We start from the raw sequence: 20404 nt of genomic DNA on the forward strand, positions 1-20404 counted from the left end.
TATGCCTACAATAAGTGTGGTTTCCTAATTACCTTAAATAACCAAGGATCTATTTGATGTTTTAAACAATTCAGAAAGAAATTGTAATGAATGCATGCCACATTAATTTCTTCAAATTCTTTTTATAAGTTTTGTTTGTGCACTTACTATTTTCTCTGCCTCTCCATCATTATGGATAACTCATCTGTCAAGATTGAGCAGAGGTACGATTTTCCCCAAGAAGCCTTTCTCTGACCCTTGTAAGGGATGTCCATTATGTAAAATACTACTCTTTGCCGGTCTCGGTCAGACTTCTTTTTTTTTTTTTTTAAGATTTTTTTAAGTTTGCTTATTTTCGAGAGAGAGAGAGAGAGAGAGAGCTAGAGAGAGCGAGCTAGAGAGAGCGAGCTAGAGAGAGCGAAAGCGAGCAAGCCGGGGAGGGGCAGAGAAAGAGAGGAAGACAGAGAATCTGAAGCAGGTTTCAGGCTCTGAGCTGAGGGGCTCAAACTCACTAACCATGACATCATGACCTGAGCCTGAGCCGAAGTTGGAAGTTTAACCAACTGAGCCACCCAGGCACCCCTCAGTCATACTTGTTGATGTTTAAATTACTGTCCTTTTTTCTTCCTCTGGACTGTAAAATCCTAAAAGGTAGAGACCATGTCTACCTCATCACTGAATTCCCAGGATTTAGTGCTATCCTTGGAACCTAGATGATAATAAATGTTTATTGAACTAAAAAGAGTTAAATTATTAGGTACTATGGTAGGCCCTGTGGGAAATAGAGATGATTAAAACATAGTTCCTTTTCTGTTCCAGTAATAGAGTATTTGTTTTGTTCCTTGGCTGATCACTGGATCTTGGAGTTTAAGAATTAAGAAATCTTGGTATCCATTCTTTTAATTTTATGGACAAGAAACAGAGGTTCACATAGATTGTAATTTTTCCCAATGTTGTAATAGCAGAGCTAAGGGCTAAACCCAACCTTCCAAATGCCTGGTGAGTGCTCTCCTATACTATGCCAAGTTATCCTTTAATTATGAGCAGACAGCAATAACTTCTGCATTATAATATAAAGCAATAATAGCAATATAACTTTTAAAGGAAGATAAATCAGAAATTTTTCTTCTTAATCTTTTCAAACACAGCACATCATAGAATCCACAAGCCCCCTCACTTGTGTTTAGATCCCTTTAATTTTTCATCATTCACGAATGCTTTGTGTATATCTTTTATTATGGTTATAGTAAATGTCTTATCAAAGCCAAGAAGTCATGTGTTATAAAACATTTGTTTTTAATCTCTGCTTTGTGGATCCATTGTATTCTTGAAAAGTTGCCAACACTTGACTCTCCATTTCTTCTCCCCCCTCCAAAATGTTATTGATGGCAGTTGTCTTACTTTTAGGGATACCGAAATGACTGTTTCTTGGCCTACACTGGTCAAATCTTGGATTAAAATAATACTATAATAGAGTCCATTTTTAGAGAACCGTAAGGAAAATGGTTTAATTTTAAAGGGTAGCAGAATATGCCACCTCAAGAAATGCACTTCGACATGAGGATTATTTCAAGTTGAAGGCAGTTGAGATGACGGTGACAACAGAGAGAATGATATGGAATAACCACTGTTAAAAGAGTTCTTTAAAATGGAGCTGGGAGGACACTGAGATGGAGCTTATGCACATCTTCTGTCTCAAATTCTTGGAATTTTTGCTGAATTCATCTAAAGCCAAGGCATCTGCTATATGTTAAAATGGACATAATAGGACTTTCTGCCTAACACTAGCCTTAGCAACCAATCACACACAGATTAGTGTAATTGTAGAGATACCAGCACCAATCACCTTTTCTTCAAAACAACTTATGTAAATCCCCCGTTTCCTCTTTAAAAACTCTAACCTCCTTTGTCTCTCTAGAGCATGCTTTCAATTTTAGGAGAATCTGTCTCCCGGATTGCAATGCCTAAACCCCCAAATGAACACACATATTTTATTTTGCAGTTTGCAGTGTTGTCTTTTGTTGATTGACAAAGCAGATACAAGAAAAACTCTCTGCCTTCCCCTTATTTGCTTAAAAGTAGTTATAAAGGTGTCCCTCTCCCCTCTGTACCAGGAAGGACAGAAATTAACCACCAGGGACAATTCTACACCCTTATAAGCCTGGAGTCTGCATTAGAGGAATCTACATAACAAACTACTAACTAGCCCTTACGGTCCTTTAGTTCCCCCATATCTTCACCTTCCCACAGTTTGCCACCCAGAAAACTCAAGTCCTTTTCCTTTGTCTTGTTTCGTCTATAAAACTTGTTCTTTTGTTAAGATGCTATATAAACTCAAGTTCTAACCACCCCTTTCAGTTACTCATCATTGAGTACTCCCATGTGCTGTGCATGGTGCACCTATTAATAAACTTCTGTTACTTTCTCTCTCGTTAATCTGGTTTCTTTGCCAGTCTAATTCATGAGGCCCTAGGTAGAGAATCCAGAAGGGCAGGAGGACAAAACAGATTTTTTACCTCCTCTATGGTTTATTAACCGATATTTTTATTTTAACGATGTTTAAAACATTCAGACTAGGTTGCCTAGTTTCTTCAAGATCCTAGTGAGTAAAAAAGATCCTAGTGAGTAAAAGAAATATCCAAGTGAGTAAAAGAAAGGACTTCATTTACCCAAGGGTGTGCAGGACAGCTGATAAAATCAAGATTCAGTAAAATAAGAAAGAGGTGCCTGGATGGTTCAGTCGGTTAAGCATCCAACTTCGGCTCAGGTCGTGATCTCTCAGTTTGTGAATTCAGCCCCGTGTCGGTCTCTGTGCTGATGGCTCAGAGCCTGGAGCCTGCTTTGGATTCTGTATCTCCCTCTTTCTCTGCCCCTCCCCCACTCACGGTCTGTGTCTCTCTCTCTCTCTCTCTCTCTCTCTCTCTTTCTCTCTCTCTCTGTCTCTTTCTCTCTCTCTGAAAAACAAGTAAACATTTAAAAAAATTTGTTTTAAAGTTTGAAAAAGATAAGAAAGAAAATAAGCAGAAGCAACGAGTTCAAATAAATCAGATCAAAGTCTTAGACTTAGGTTTAAAAAAATCACTATGCAAGTACAAAATTGGGGCTTTAATGTACCATAATGAATGAGAGTTGGCTGCATCGCTACTTGAATTATCAGAGTCAGGAGGAAAAAACCTAATTTTTATTGAACATTCCTAATGTGCCAAGCACTGTGGTAGACATATTATATGTCTGATCTCTTTTCATTAGGCTTAAATTGTAAGATTTTTACAAATCTTATCTCTACATGAAATTACTACTTATAAAAATTACACTAGAAATCATATTAAAGCTACAATATTACTGGAATAATTCAAATGAACCTTTGTGATTTTCATTTCACATTCCTTCCCAGGCTACATAGACAAAGATCAAAACCCATGAAATGTTCACTTTAAGTAAAATCCAATTGATTCTGAAACAAGTCACCTAAATGAAGCATTTAATTCTATTATTGTGACTACAAGACTAAGTTACACATCTCATTACTGTGTATTTTTAGAAGAAGGAAAAGACATTTATATGATCCTGATTATATGGGTATATGCCTCCTGTGTGGATCAGTGATGTTAATTAACCCCTTGTTGTATAAAATTTTCATAATGAGCTTAACTACAAATGATAAAATGTTTGATTAAAGGAGGCTGTACTGAGTATAATTCCAGACATTGCTTAGAATCCATTGTGTAACAGAAGCTAGCGTTTAGATGAGCCAATGGCATTAAGACTCAAATGTTGTTCACAATTCAAGTTTTCAAAAGGTCTGAGTTGTATAATTTTGTTGTTTTTGTTAGTTTTAACGTTTATTTATTTTTGAGAGAGAGAGAAACAGAGTGTGAGCAGGGGAGGGGCAGAGAGAGGGAGACACAGAATCCAAAGCAGGCTCCAGGCTCTACACTGTCAGCACGTTGCCCGAGGAGGGGCTCAAACTCATGAATTGTGAGATCTTGAGCTGAACTGAAGTTGGATGCTTAACCAACTGAGCCACCCAGGCGCCCCTATAATTTTCTTTTTATTTAATTCTCTTTATCTGGTTATTGCTAACATATAGCAAACTATAGACTATAACATGCTATTGTTTATAAATGTCAGAGGCATGGATATATCACTTAATAAAAAAATTCATTAAAAATATTCATTGAGCACTTAACTATGTGCAAGTCCCTCTGCTACTCATAGATGCACTAGGCAGGTTAGGGTTTAGTGAAAACGCACAAACATGTATACAAATATATTTTTTTAATGTTTTATTTATTTTTGAGAGAGAGGGAGACAGAGCGTGAGCGGGGGAGGGGCAGAGAGCGAGGGAGACACAGAATCCGAAGCAGGTTCCAGGCTCTGAGCTGTCAGCACAGAGCCCGACACGGGGCTCGAACCCACGAACCGTGAGATCATGACCTGAGCCGAAGTCGGACACTTAATGGACTGAGCCACCCAGGCTCCCCTATATAAATGTTTTTACAAATTGTGGTACAGTGCAATAAAAAACAGAGCAATGTAAGAGAAAATGACAGGAATGGGGGGAGGCGTGGAGACACAGTGGTCAAGAGAAATTCAGTGGTCAAGAGAAAGCTTCTCTGCAGATATGACATTTAAGCTGAGGCTTGAAAGATAAGGAGGCAACCAGGAGATTATTGAGGGAATAACCTTCCAAGCAAAATGAATTGATTGTGGGCAGGTCATGAGGAAAGGTGTTTTGCTTGTTTGAACAGAGAAATGAAAAAGGACAGTGTATGTGGAGCATAATAAGCAAAGGAAATGGTGGCATGCAATGAGATCAGAGTTCCACAAGCCCTGCAGGTCACGCATGGCAAGGATTTTTGTGTCCCTCAAGAATTGAGTAAGTGGCAAATGTGCTGCTGTACCTAAGAGCATTTTTCCCTGTCTTAAAAATTGTGATTTTTAGATTAGAACATGTACATAATGCATCTCAGAAGAATTACGCTAAGCACAGAAATGCATTGTTCATAAGAAGAACTCATCTTTAAACTAAAATTGTAATTTTACTGAATTAATTCCTTGTACATAGAATTTTTTTAAAACAGTACAGTAAAAAGACAAAGGTCCCCTATACTATCCCTCTCCATTCCTGATTCTTACTCTTGAAGGGCAATAACGTTAAACAATTTTAGCTGTTCCCTATGGTATTTACTACCATGCTTTTATGTAACATATGCCTATATGGCTATTTCTTGACTCTTCAGCTTTTTAGATAATATGTATGAACTCTCTTATGAAAGGTGGCAGTTTGACTCTTATGCACCCATAAATACACATTTCCCTTCCAAAATTTTTGGTGGAATCAATATTCAGTGATTATGTTACTTATGTGACTTTGTAAACATTATTAAAAGTTTAACCAAATATGGAGTATGTTAATACATTTTCTTCCCTATAAAAATTTGGTTTTGACAAATGTATTTAATTTTTATTCACTTAGGATTTTTTTATGTATCTATCACTTACTCATCCCCAAATAGGTTTTTCCAAGAAATCTCCACATCTCTTTTCTGTGTATTCAAATACATCAGGTTATCTGTAAGTTTCATTTTTTTTTTAAATTAAAGATGTCTGTGATGGGGATTTCTGTCCTTCTGTTCCAATCTGAGCAGGTTTAGTCTTTCTGAATGGCTGTCTTCCTGGGTTATCCCTACACCCTCATCCTAAAAATTGCTTTTTCCTTTCTCTTGTGTCGGATCCCCTTTTATGGATGTTATGTTCCCCTCACTTTTGCTTTAACTCCCTCATTTTGGTAGACAAATGCCCTCTAGTAATTTCTTGAGAAAGATGGTCCACCTTTTGAGATCTTGAATGCCTGAAAACACCTTGTTCTAATCTCTCATCTGATTGTGCATTCAACTGATACAGAGTTCTAGGTTGGTGTATTCGTGTCCTATCGCTGCTGTAGCAAATTATCCCAAACTCAGTGGCTCAAAACAACACAAATTTATTCTCTTTGGATCAGAAATTTGAATTTGGTTTCAATGGGCTAAAGTCAAGGTGTCGGCAAGGCTGGTTCCTCCTAGAGGCTGTAGAGGAGAATCTTTTTCTTTGCCTCTTCCAGTTTCTACAGGCCACCTGCTTTGCTTGGCTCATAGCTCCTTCCTGTATCTTCAAAGCATTATCACTCCAACCTCTGCTTCAGTTTTCACATCTCTTTTTTTCTTACTTTGATTTTCCTGCCCCCTTATTATAAGCACCCTTTTGATTATATTGGGCCCACCCAGAATCCAGGAGAATCACCCCATCTCAAGATCCTTAACTTAATCACATGTGCAGAATTCCTTTTACCATATGAGGTAACTATTCACAGGTCCAAGGATTGGGATGACATCTTTGTGGGGAGTAATATTTACGATACCACATTTGCAAATTATTTTCTCTAAAAACTTATCTTCAGGATTCTAGGGATACAGATTAGAATTTTGTTCCTAATATTGTGACCCTCTGTATATGACCTGTTTTTTCCCCCTCTGGAAACTTAAAATCTTCTCTTTATTCCATCTTCTGAAATTTCAGTGTAATGTCCATTACTGAGAATCATTTTCTCATTCACAGTTCTGGATACTTGGTAGACCATCTGGATACTAATATCTTGCGGTGCTAGGAATTTTTCTTATATTATTCCTTTAGTGATTTCCTCCCTTTTACTTTTTATGTCCTGTCTTTCTGGAACTTCTGTCTAATTTGACCCTCCTTTACTGAATCCTTGAATTGTGTCATCTTTTCTCTCTTTTCTACTTCTTTTTCTTTCTGTTCTACTCTCTAGGAGAACTCCTGAATTCTCAATTTTTATTCTTCTATTAAGATTTTTACTGTAACATTTTAATTTCTGAAAGTTCTTTCTCATTCATTGCAAGTTCCATTTTACAGCCTACTATTCTTATGTCTCCAATGTAGTATCTTCTCATATTTCTGAAGACATTATAGTTTTTTGCTTCTTTTTACTTTGACTTTTGTTACTTTTGTAGTTGTCATTTCTGTGTTTCATTTTAGAAACTTCCCTCAAATATCTAGAAATTTGACTAGCCATAAATATTTAAGAGCGAGGCACAAAAAAGAAGTTCTGTCTCCATTGTTGGGACTTTTGGCTTGTTTAGCTTCCCTGGGGAGTAAGTGAGCAGGTTTTTCAATGGGAGAACCCCAAATACCAGTGTCTATAGGTCTTTATTCTAGCGCTAGTCAGCTTCCCCAGAATTATCCAATCTCCTGCTCAGCTGACAGTATCTTAGAAACCAAGCAGCAGAAAGGTGACAAGGTCAGGAGGTGTTACTATTTAGTATATAGAGACTTAATCCTCATTTTCATTAAAGTTCACACCCCAGCCCTCAGCTATGCCTATTGTTTCCATGACTAGATCTTTTGTTTTTTTCCTAGAAAGAGGTCTCAATTACTCCAGAAAATAAAACTTGAATCATTCATTTGTTGGAATGGGTAAGTGGCTTTGGAGACCTAATTTTTCCCTAATATATACATTCTATCAATCCTCACCTTTTTTTTAAGGCTTATTTACTTATTTATTTATTTTGAGAGAGAGAGAGAGAGCACAGTGTGAGAGGAGCAGATAGAGAGAGAGAGAGAGAGAGAGAGAGAATCCCAAGCGGGGTCCATGCCATCAGTTCAGAGCCCAACACTGGGCTCGAACTCATGAACTGTGAGATCATGACTGAGCCGAGATCAGGAATCGGATGCTTAACTGACAGCCTCCTAGTCGCCCCAAATCCTCGTCTTTTTAAGCCCTTCCTTCATCCTGTACCTCAGAGATACCAGTAACTTTAAGAACTGAACCCATCACCACCAGCCTTAGGTTTCAGCTTTCTCTAGTTACTTAAATCTCAACTGTCGCTCTCCAACTTCTCCAATTTTGTTGACTTCATCTGTCTGCTGGCCTCTCCTCTCCTGTTCTCTTTGTCCTTCTCCATTTATACTTTTAAAAAATTTCTTTACTGTCATTTTAGTGGAGCTTTATCATGCCACAGAAATAAATGCATGTTTAGCTGGAAGTCTTTTTTAAAAAATATTTTATTTTTAAGTAATCTCTATACCCACCATGGGGCTCCAATTTCTAATCCAGAGATCAAGAGTCATGCTGCACCGACAGAGCCACCCAGGTGCCCCTAACTAGAAGTCTTTTAGCATACTCTATATTGACAAATAATGCATTCCAGAGATAATAACACTAAGGGTGCAAGAGTAAGAGGAGAGGCCCACTATGCAACAAAAAAGTAAATATCTGTTCCAGAGAAACATGAAATAAACAATTGTATGATATGTAAGCCATATATAGGACTATTCACCACACTGTGAAAAAGTAAAAGGTCTGTTGCTATGGAAAACTGAATTGTATTAACTTTCAAATACTTAAAATTATACGTAATTTAAGATGCTGTGTAAACATAAGATATATGGGATTGTCTAGTGTTTTTTGGATTCAGAATGCATTTTTATAAAAAATTGCCTTTAGGGGCACCTGGGTGGCTCAGTCGGTTGTGTCCAACTTTGGCTTAGGTCATGATCTCGCGGTTCATTTGAGTTCGAGCCCCACATCAGGATCTGTGCTGACAGCCCAGAGCCTGGAGCCTGCTTTAGATTCTGTGTCTCCCTCTGTCTCTGCTCCTCTCCCACTCATGCTCTGTCTCTCTCTCTTTCTCTCTCCCTCTGTCTCTCAAAAATAAACATTAAACATTTTTTTTTCAATATATGAAATTTATTGTCAAATTGGTTTCCATACAACACCCAGTGCTCATCCCAAAAGGTGCCCTCCTCAATACCCATCACCCACCCTCCCCTCCCTCCCACCCCCCATCAACCCTCAGTTTGTTCTCAGTTTTTAAGAGTCTCGTATGCTGTGGCTCTCTCCCACTCTGACCTCTTTTTTTTTTTTTCCTTCCCCTCCTCCATGGGTTTCTGTTAAGTTTCTCAGGATCCACATATGAGTGAAAACATATGGTAACTGTTTTCTCTGCCTGACTTATTTCACTTAGCATAACACTCTCCAGTTCCATCCACGTTGCTACAAAAGGCCATATTTCGTTCTTTCTCATTGCCACGTAGTACTCCATTGTGTATATAAACCACGATTTCTTTATCCATTCATCAGTTGATGGACATTTAGGCTCTTTCCACAATTTGGCTATTGTTGAGAGTGCTGCTATAAACATTGGGGTACAAGTGCCCCTATGCATCAGTACTCCTGTATCCCTTGGGTAAATTCCTAGCAGTGCTATTGCTGGGTCATAGGGTAGGTCTATTTTTAACATTAAAATTTTTTTTAAGATTTTATTTAAAAATTTTTTATTTTTAAGTAATCTCTACAACCAATGTGGGGCTCAAACCTATAACCCCGAAATCAAGAGACACATGCTCTACCAACTGCACCAAACAGGCACCCCATTGCTCCTATCTTTATAACAATGCTAATACCATACCCACAGTGTCCTTTCCTCCACTTCTTTTTCTTACACCTGTGGAATGAGTCTCAGAAAACTAATTTATGAAGGAGAAGCAATGATAGGATTTTAATCCAGATCCAGTGCTAAAGCCGTGTTCTTTTTCACCTGGTCTCCTTTACTCAACGAGTAATATATAGTTGTGAGCTGGCTTGCTAATGACCATGAGGCAGAGTTCAATTAACTAGCCTGTGTGTAAAAATGGAATGACTAAGTATGTTTTTGTAGCACACTGCTTTCATCAATTGTCATGACTTCTATAGAATAGATGTCGTATTTCAATATATGAGAGATGGCTTTTGGAGAGTTCCGTTTGGGAAAAGGAGGAGAGAAGAGGAAAAACTAGAAAAGGTGGGTGGTGATATCTCAAGCAACAGTCATTTTGTATAGACTAGGTTTGAGATGGAACCATTTATAACTCTGGCATGTATCTGACCCTGAATCCTCATGGTAAGGCCATTAGGTAAAGACATACATGACACCAGAAGTTACTTTAATGTTTAAAACAGAGCCCATGTAATGTCAGAGGTTTTACTTCTTAGGCATATTTAATATCATGTAACAAAATTTTGTTTAGCAAGAACTTGCTTAATAAAAAAAATCACATTTTATCACCTTTTGAATTCTCTCTCTTTCTTGGTTAGTCTGCTAAAGGCTGTAAATTTTGTTTATGCTTTCAAAAAAACCCAACTTTTGGGGTGCCTGGGTGGCTCAGTCGGTTAAGCGTCCAACTCTTGATTTTGGCTCAGGTCATGATCTCACAGTTTGTGGGATCGAGCCCCTCACTGGGCTCCACGCTGGTAGTGTGGAGCCTGCTTGGGATTCTCTCTCTCCCTCTCTCTCTTCTCCCCTACTTGTGTGCTCTCTCTCTCTCAAAATAAACCTTTAAAAAACCATTAGTTTCACTGACTTTTCTTTGTATTATCTTTCTTCAGTCACTGTTTCATTTATTCCTGCTCTAATCTTTATTATTTCCTTCCTTCTGCTAACTTTGAACTTAGTTGGTTCTTCCTTTCCTAATTCTTTGAGGTGTAAAGTTTGGTTGTTGATTCAGAATCTTCTTTGTTTTCTCAGGATTGCTTTTGCTGCATTCCATAAGTTTTGGCGTGTTTTGGTTTTGTTTCCATTTATCTCAAGACACTTTCTGATTTCCCCTGGGATTTCTTCCTTGACCCATTGGTTGTTCAGGGAAGAATATGTTGTTTAATTACTACGTATTTGTGAATTTTTGTTTCCTCCTGTCATCAATTTCTAGTTTTATACCTTTGTAGTTGGAAAAGATACTTGATTGAAAGATGGTTTCGATCTTAAATGTGTTAAGGCTTGCTTTGTGACCCATCATATGATCAGTGCTGGAGAATGTTTTGTGTAAGTTTGAGAAGAATGTGTATTCTGGTGTTGTTGGATGGAGTGTTCTGTATAAGTGTGGTGGGCCCATTTGGTCTATAGTGTTATTCAAGTCCACTGTTTGCTTATTACCATTCTGCCTGGATGATCTGCCCAGTGTTGAAAGTGGCATATTGAGGCCCCCATTACTATTACTGTAATGCTATCTATTTCTGAACTGATCTCTTCATTACTGTATAGTGACCTTCTTGTCTCTTGTGACTGCCTTTAACTGAAAGTCTATTTTATCTGATAGAAATACAGTCACTCCTGCTCTCTTTTGGTTATCATTTGCATGGAATATCTTTCTCCACCCTACATCCAGTACTTCTTAAATCCAAACCTTTAGTGTACTTGCTTTCCTGGCATTTTTTACTGATACGTAAGGTACAAAAAAAGTTTTCTGTTCGGTGCAAATCATAAAATGGACATCTAATGAATATTTTCTAAAAGTAGCAGCATTTGCCCACCTGGAATGGGATTGCTCTGCATATACCTGCAAATGTTGTTAGCTTTTAGTTAGAGAATATCCACCAGATGGCAACCTCATCTGCATGTGAAACATGATGTGCAATCCTCTGCAACCCATTACAAGTCCCTGGAGCCAAATGTTCCCTGATTAATGGCTGATTTCTATAGTGTTCCTAGTAAATGGATACTAAGTAGTCACTTGGCAGTGGGGGATGTGCAGAGTTGGGATGTATTTAGCATCAACTGTGAATTATTTTTAGTAGCACTCTTTTATTATTAATATTGAAATCAAAAATAATAGAATCTATTTCCATGTTGCCCTCTAAACATTTTTCTAATTTGAAGCCAAAGGGAACCGAATTTCTTCCCCCAGTGTATGAAGCAGGAGACAGGGTTATTTCTTTGTGAATCACAAGGTGTTCTAGTTGGATTCCTTGTCCTTAATGGCAATCTGGTAGCTAGCTGGTTTATTGCTTAAAATGCAAACCGTCTTCCTGTTTTCTAAACCTGATAGTATGCAGAGAGTACTGCTGGGGATATTTAACATGTCCCTTATTGTTTTCTGTTTATAAACAACCTGCCCTGAGGTACTAATTAGATGGAAGATATTGCATATACTTAACAAATCCTGTAGTGTTTTTCCATACCAATAGATCTGTGACCAAGGTGAAAGTCATTGATGGGTTGGTTATATGTGCTGCAAATCTTTGAAAATATGTGTGAAGGTAAATGTTCTAGAAAAAGAAAAAAATTATTTGTTGAGATTTGTAGTCCTAAATAGCTAGAATTCTAATTGCAAATGATATTTCACTAATAAATCCTTTCAAAAGTGGCATATTTCACCTACATTAAAGTACAGCTGTGTAAGACATCTGTTTGAATTAGGTATCTATACTTCCTAACAGATTGCCTTTTTCTTATGACTGTAACTGACTTTCTTTTGCATCTGTACATTTCTAAAATACATATTTGACAAATATGCTTTTTTTTCTCCGTCTTCTAGGTACTAGTTATAATTTTATTGAGGCATATTTCACATGTCATCTAACTCACCCATTTCAAGTATACAATTCAATAATTTTTAGTAAATTTAAGTTTCCTGTTTATTTTTCCCCCATGCATTTTTTTAAATGGAAGAGCTTTTTTATTTTTTATTTTATTTATTTTTAATTTTTTTAAACATTTATTCATTTTTGAGATACAGAGAGAGAACATGAGCAGGCGAGGGGCAGAGAGAGAGGGAGACACAGAATCCAAAGCAGGCTCCAGGCTCCAAGCTATCAGCACAGAGCCTGGTGCAGGGCTCGAACTCACAAACCATGAGATCATGACCTGAGCCAAAGTCGGATGTTCAACCGACTGAGCCACCCAGGCGCCCCTTAAATGGAAGGGTTTTTTAAGGTTTATTTCTTTATTTTGAGAGAGACAGAGACAGGGTGAGTGGGGGAAGGACAGGGTGAAAGGGGGAGACAGAGAATCCCAAGCAGGCTCTGCACTGCCGGTGCTGACCCCGACACAGGGCTCAAACCCAGGAATCTGTGAGATCATGACCTGAGCCAAAACCAAGAGTTGGACGCTCAACCAATTGAGCCACCCAGGGGCCCTTCCCCATGAATTTTTAAAATGGTAAAGTTGGGTGCGCCTGGGTGGCTCAGTCGGCTAAGCGGCCGACTTCGGCTCAGGTCACGATCTCGCGGTCCGTGAGTTCGAGCCCCGCGTCGGGCTCTGTGCTGATGGCTCAGAGCCTGGAGCCTGTTTCAGACTCTGTGTCTCCCTCTCTCTCTGCCCCTCCCCTGTTCATGCTCTGTCTCTCTCTGTCTCAAAAATAAATAAACGTTAAAAAAAAATTTAAAAAAAAAAATAAATAAAATAAAATAAAATAAAATAAAATAGAATGGTAAAGCTGTATCTAGAAGCTATTCCTCATTGCATGACAAAGTATTCTGCATTTTGGCGGCTCATCTATCTTTGGTTTATGCCTGCTTGTAGATACTATTTACTTAAATGAAGGTCAGAAAATCTGACTCTTGCGTGTCTGAAGTTTTGTTAGTGTCAGTGTTTCGGTGCCCCATCTTCTACATTGGGTAGGGACCTACTTACATCACATTACAGAGTTGGAATTTTGGCTTCATTGTCATATAATACTAACAAATCTAACCTTTGGTACTACCAGACCACAGGAGCTAGTGACTATTATTTTAATTTAACATATGTGCAATACTCACCTTACATTAACACATTTTACAGCACATATAAGACTGTTATTGCTCTTAAAGGATTTACAAAGTAATTGAAAAATTGACCTGGGGGGGAAAATAATAAGTAAATAAATAAATAAATAAATAAGGGGCGCCTGGGTGGCTCAGATGGTTGAGCGTCAGACTTTGGCTCAGATCCTGAACTCACAGTTCATGAGTTCAAGCCCCGCGTCGGGCTCCGTGTTGACAGCTCAGAGCCTGGAGCCTGCTTCAGATTCTGTCTCCCTCTCTCTCTGCCCCTTCCCGCTCATAGTCTGTCTCTCTCTCAAAAATAAAAAATGAAAAAATAAAAATAAAATTAAAAAAATGAAAAATTGACCTACTAGAAAGGGGGTATAAAGAGCCCTCCAGAAAGATCATTAAGACTCCATTCATATTCTCCCGTATCCCTTTCTTTCTTTTTTTTTTCCTCATCACCCAGACATACAGCATTCTGTTCACTTATTTTGCCATCTAGATTTGCCCACATGGCTCCAAGTTCAAATCACATCAGCAAAGTGTACATAAAAACTGATGTCCCTCTTATATTAAATATTAGTTCCCTTCTTCATATGTGTGGGTCAAAGGCTATATTATAAAGTAGTAGAAAAATCCCCAGGTCAGTATTACTATTGTTTCTTGCATTGATGGTCACCAAGAAATGATGTCTCCCTTAGTTGGAAGAGTTTCTTTGACCTTGATGGAGGAAATTCTCCCATATTTGAATAAATAAATTCCTGAGTTTGAGGAATTTATGCCTATATACATAGCAACTAAAAAGCTTTAAAAATTATCAAAAACAACCATTTCAACACTCTGGAAATTGACCCAAGGATACAACTGAGAACTTTTGAACTTTGAGAACAGGGCAAGTCTATGTGGTAATTCTTGCCTGAGTGTGATGGTTAATTTTACATGTCAGTTTGATTGAGCTAAAGGATGTCCACATACCTAGTATAACATTATTTCTGGGTGTGTCTGTGAGGGTGTTTCTGGAAGAGATTAGTATTTGAATCAACAGACTGAGTAAAGAAGATTGGGATCACCCTCACCAGTGTAGGTAGATATCATCTAATCCATCGAGGGCCAGAAAGGCTAAAGAAGGGTAAATTTGCTCAGCATGAGCTGGAACTTCTGTCTTCTTCCCTCAGACATTGGTGGTCCTTGGTTCTTGGTCCTTCAGACTCAAACTGGGATTTATACCATTGGCTCCCAGGACTTTGGGTTTGGACTAGAGCTATGCCATTGGTTTTCCTGGACCTCCATCTTGCAGACATCAGATCCTGGGACTTCTTAGCCTCCATGATTGTGTGAGCAATCCCTCGTAATACATCACTTGCTATATATCTTTTTATATATCCTATTGGTTCTGTTTCTCTGGAGAATCCTAATACACTGGGCTTACTTCAACTTCCCAGTCACCACCACCACCACCACCACCACCACCCCCTACCCCAGCTTTGTTGGCACAGTAGTTCCACCAAGGTGAGGCAGGCTACAAAATAAAGCCCAGCAGCTTTGCTGCTACTGCCACTACAAAGAACTCACTTGATTTAGAGCATCGTTGGTTAAAGTAGTGATCTCGGTGGCAAGCAGGTAAGAAGGCCTGCTAGCCTGAGATTGCAGGACTGTTTGGGGCAGGCAACAGACTAGCAGTGGACATAACAGGGAATTCCAGGAAGTGAGACAGGCATAGTGGGCTTGCTTAACAGCCACATATCCTGTGCACATGCGCACACGTCCCTGGCCTTCTGTGCCTACGTGAATGTACGGAGGGAAAAGCAAGTGAGAGCAGCAGAAAGCAAAAGCTGTAGCAAAACGTGAAAGCAATTTGATGTTTGAATATGTTCCCCAGTCCACAAACAGACCCATCAGCAGAAAATGAATATGTAGTGGCTGGAGGTGTTAGAGCAAAATGTTGAAGCAACTTTTAGCTAAACACTATGCAGACACACCTGCAACCCCCAGTAGGCTAGTTTTTGAAAAGAAAAACAAAGGAAAAAAATCTGAGCAGAGACATCAGTATCCACACACTGTAGTAGGGACAGAGGTCATAAACTTAGTCCAGGCAAGTTAGTAAATAAGCAACCAAACCACAAAAAGCAATAACAAGTTTCAGGAGGTAAAATCAGAATCCAGAGTTGTTACAATATATTATCTAATCTCTGATATTCATGAGAAAATTCGACAAAAAAAATAAAGAAATTGATTCAGCAATTTAAATTCTCCCCCCCTTCCAAAAAAAAAGCCCAGGCCCATGCAGCTTTTGTGGTAAATTTGATTAAATAAAGAGAAAAAAAAAATCACACCAATCTTTTACAAACACTTTCAAAAGTAGGAAAGGGAGTGCCTCCCAACTTCTGTGAGGCCGGCATTTGATACCAAAGACATCAGAGCAAAGGAAACTATAGATTGCTATCCCTCATGAATACACATGCAAGAAATCTTAAAAAGTATAAGCACACTAAATTCAGCAACAGACTGAATCCTATATGAAAAGGATTATAAAACATGGCAAAGTGACATTTGTTCCAAAAATGCAAGTTGGCATAATATTAAAGAACAATTAAATACACCATGTTAATAGAATAAAGGACCAGAAACCACATAATCATCTCAATAGACACAGAAAAAGTGTTTGACAAAATTTAACGCCCTGTCATGATAAAAACACTCAAGGAAGCAGGATTAGAAAGGAACTTTCCTAACCTGACAAAGAGCATCTATGAAAAACCTTTAGCTAATATCTTACGTAATCATGAAGAACTAAGTCCTTTTCCTCTAAAGTCAGAAACAAGATGGGGCGCCTGGGTGGGTCAGTAGGTTAAGCGTCCGATTCAGCTCAGGTCATGGTCTTATGGTCCGTGGGTTTGAGCCCCACGTCGGCTCTGTGCTGACAGTTCAGAGCCTGGAGCCTATTTCGGATTCTTTATCTCTCTCTCTGCCCATTCCCTGCTTGACCCGAGCTTTGTCTCTGTCTCTCTCAAAAATAAATAAACGTTAAAAAATTAAAAGAAAAGAAAGAAACGAGTGTCTAGTCTCATGGCTTGTATTCAGTGTTGTACTAGTGATTCTAGCCAGTGCAACAACATCAAAATGAAAGCTATTCAGATTAGAAAGGAAAGAGTAAAAACTGTCTTACTTTGCAGATGACGTGATCTTATATTTTAAAAAATCCCAAGGAATACACAGAAACACATACACAACTAGTAAAATTAATAAATGGACTTAGCAAGCTCGTAAGACACAATATCCATATCCAAAAATTGATTGTATTACTATACACTAGCAATGAACCATCAAAAAATGCAATGAAGGGGGTGCCTGGCTGGCTCAGTTGGAAGAGCATGTGACTCTTGATCTCAGGGTCATGAGTTCGAGCCCCATGTTGGATGTAGAGATTACTTAAAAATAAAATCTTAAAAAAATATGCAAGGAAGAAAACTCTTAGGAAAGCATTCCTGATAACACAAAAAATAATAAAACACTTAGGAAGTAATTTAACAAAAGAATTACAAAATTTGTACAGTGAAAACTACAAAGCATTTCTAAGATAAATTTTAAAAGTTCTAAATAAATGGGAGAGACATTCCATGTCAATGGATTGGACATCTCAGTATTTTTTTTACTGAAGCATAACTAACACAGTGCTATATTAGCTTCAGGTGTAAATGATGTATAATGATTCAACAATTCCGTACATTACTCAGCACCCATCATGAAAAGTGCACTCTGAATCCTCTTTACCTATTTCGCCCATTACCCCCACTCACCTCTCTTGTGACAACCACCAGTATGTTCTCTATATTTAAGAGTCTGGTTTGTTGTTGGTCTCTTTTTTCTTTTGTTTCTTATGTTCCTCATAGGAGTGAAATCACATGGTATTTGTCTTTTCTCTGGATGACTTATTTCTCTTAGCATTACACCTTCTAGATCCATCAATGTTGTTGCAGTTGGCAAGATTTCATACTTTTTTTATGGTGAGGAATATTCCATAGTATATACCACATCTTTTTTTGTTTTTAATTTTTTTAATGTTTATTTATTTTTGAGAGACTGAGACAGAGCATGAGCGGGGGAGAGGCAGAGAGAGAGAGAGACAGAATCCGAAGCCAGCTCCAGGTTCCAAGCTTTCAGCACAGAGCCCGATGCAGAGCTTGAACCCACGAACCATGAGATTATGACCTGAGCCGAAGTCGGATGCTCAGCTGACAGCCACCCAGGTGCCCCTATAACACATCTTTATGCATTCACCTATCAGTGGACACAGGTTGCTTCCATGCCTTTGCTGTTGCAAATAATGCTGCAGTAAACATATGGGTGCATGTATCTTTTCAAATTCATGTTTTTGTTTTTGAGTAATTACCCAGGTGTTTTCCTCTATAGTGTTTTCCACAGTAGCTACAGCAGTTTGTGTTCCTGCCCACACAGTGCATGAGGGTTCTTTTCCGCCACATCTTTGCCAACACTTATTTCTTGTGTTTTTTATTTTAGCCATTCTGACAGGTGTGAGGTATCTCATTGTTTTGATTTGAATTTCCCTAATGAGGAGTGATGTGGAATATCTTTTCATGTGTCTGTTGACCATCTGTATAGCCTCTTTGGAAAAATGTCTATTCAGGTCCTCTGCCCATTTTTATTTACTTACTTACTTATTTTAAGTTTATTTACTTATTTTGAGAGAGAGGGAGAGTGTGTGCATGAGCAGGGGAGGGGCAGAGAGAGAGAGGGAGAGAGAGAAGCCCAAGGAGACTCCACATTGTCAGTGCAGAGCCTGACATGGGGCTTGATTTCAGGAGCAGTGAGATCATGACCTGAGCCAAAATCAAGAGTGGGATGCTCAACTGACTGAGCCCCCCGGGTGCCCCTGCCCATTTTAAAATTGGATTATTTGGTTTTTTTGGTGTTGAGTTGCATAAGTTCTTTATGTGTTTTGGATATTAACCTCTAATTAAATATATCACTTGCAAATATCTTCTCCCATTCAGTAGGTTGTGTTTTTGTTTTGTTGATGGTTTCCTTTTTTTGTGGAAAAGCTTTTTATTTTGATGTAGTCTCAATAGTTTTTAACTTTGCTTTTGCTTCCCTTGCAGGAGACATATCTAGAACAATGTACCTACAGCCAATGACATAGAGAATACTGCCTATATTTTTCTTCTAGGAGTTTTAGGTTTCAGGTCTCACATTTAGGTCTTTAATACATTTTGAGTTTATTTTGTGTATGGTATAAGAAAGTAGTCCAGTTTCATTCTTTTGCATGGCCTGGTTTTCCCAATACCATCTGTTGAAGAGACTTTCTTTTTTCCTGTCATATATTCTTACCTCCTTTATCATAGATTAATTGACCATATAATTGGGGGTTTATTTCTGGACTGTGTTTTGTTCCATTGGTCTATGTGTCTATTTTTGTGCTGGTACCATAATGTTTTGATGTCTCCTGCTTTGTAGTGTATCTTGAAATCTGAGATTGTGATACCACCAGCTTTGTTCTTCTTTTTCAAGATCGCTTTGGCTGTTTGGGGTCTTTTGTGCTTCCACATACATTTTAGGATTGTTTGTTCTAGGTCTGTGAGAAATGCTATTGATATTTTGATAGGGATTGCAATAAATCTGTAGATTTATTTGGGTAATATGGACATTTTAACAATATTGGTTTTCCCAATCAATGAGCCTGGAATATCATTCCATTTGTTTGTGTCCTCTTTAATTAATTTCATGATTATGTTATAGTTTTCAGAGTACAGGTATTTCACCTCCTTAGTTAGGTTTATTCCTAGGTTTTTTTTTTTTATTTTTTTTTTAACGTTTATTTATTTTTCAGACAGAGAGAGACAAAGCATGAACAGGGGAGGGTCAGAGAGAGGGAGATACAGAATCTGAAACAGGCTCCAGGCTCTGAGCTGTCAGCACAGAGCCCGACGCGGGGCTCGAACTCACGGACCGCGAGATCATGACCCGAGCCTAAGTCGGCCGCCTAACCAACTGAGCCACCCAGGCGCCCCTATTCCTAGGTATTTTTTTTTTTGGTGCAGTTGTAAATATAATTGTTTTCTTAATTTTTCTTTCTGCTATTTTATTGTTAGTGTATAGAAATGCAACAGATTTCTGTATATTGATTTTGTATCCTGTGACTTTACTGAATTCATTTATCAGGTCTAGTATTTTTTTTTAAGTCTTTAGGATTTTCTATATATGGTATCATGTCATCTGCAAATAGTGAAAGTTTTATATCTTTTTACCAATTTGGATGACTTTTTTTTCCTTGTCTGATTGCTATGGCTAGGACTTCCAAGACTGTGTCGAATAAAATGGTTTGAGTGGACATCCCCATCTTGTTCCTGACGTTAGGGCACGAGTTCTCACTTTTTAACCATTGAGTATGATATTAGCTGTGGGTTTTCATATAAGGCCCTTGTTATATTGAAGTATGTTCCCTCTAAACCTAATTTTTTGAGTTTTTATCACGAGTGGATGATGGATTTTGTCAAATGCTTTTTCTGCATCTTTTGGGATAATCATATGGTTTTTATCCCTTTTCTTGTTAATGTGATATAACACGTTGATTGACTTGGGAATTGGAAGCCTTAATAATGTTAAGATTACAAACTTCCCCAAATTTACAAAATAACTCTAAAATTTGTATGGAAAGGCAAACGTTCCAGAATAGCCAAAATAAATTTTAAAAATAACAATAAAGTTGGAGGATTTATACTACCCTATTTCAAAACTTATAAAACTACAGTAATATTTCACTCATATATGGAATTTAAGAAACAAAGCAAATGAACATAGTGGGGGAAAAAGAGAGAGAGGCAAACCAAGAAACAGACTCTTAACTATAGA

At 38.1% G+C, this 20404-nt stretch overlaps 1 long non-coding RNA gene across 1 annotated transcript in view; it reads left to right on the forward strand.

Annotated features, from left to right (window-relative positions):
• LOC145713890 (uncharacterized) overlaps positions 1 to 20404 on the forward strand; it is a 60968-nt gene that overhangs the window by 5097 nt on the left and 35467 nt on the right. The window contains exon 2 of the long non-coding RNA XR_014136714.1: positions 7396 to 7452. This is a non-coding gene — a long non-coding RNA (uncharacterized LOC145713890). The remainder of the gene's footprint in view (positions 1 to 7395; positions 7453 to 20404) is intronic.

Source organism: Panthera onca, chromosome X (assembly GCF_046562875.1).
Source record: "Panthera onca isolate mPanOnc1 chromosome X, mPanOnc1 haplotype 2, whole genome shotgun sequence".
Classification (NCBI taxonomy): domain Eukaryota; kingdom Metazoa; phylum Chordata; class Mammalia; order Carnivora; family Felidae; genus Panthera; species Panthera onca.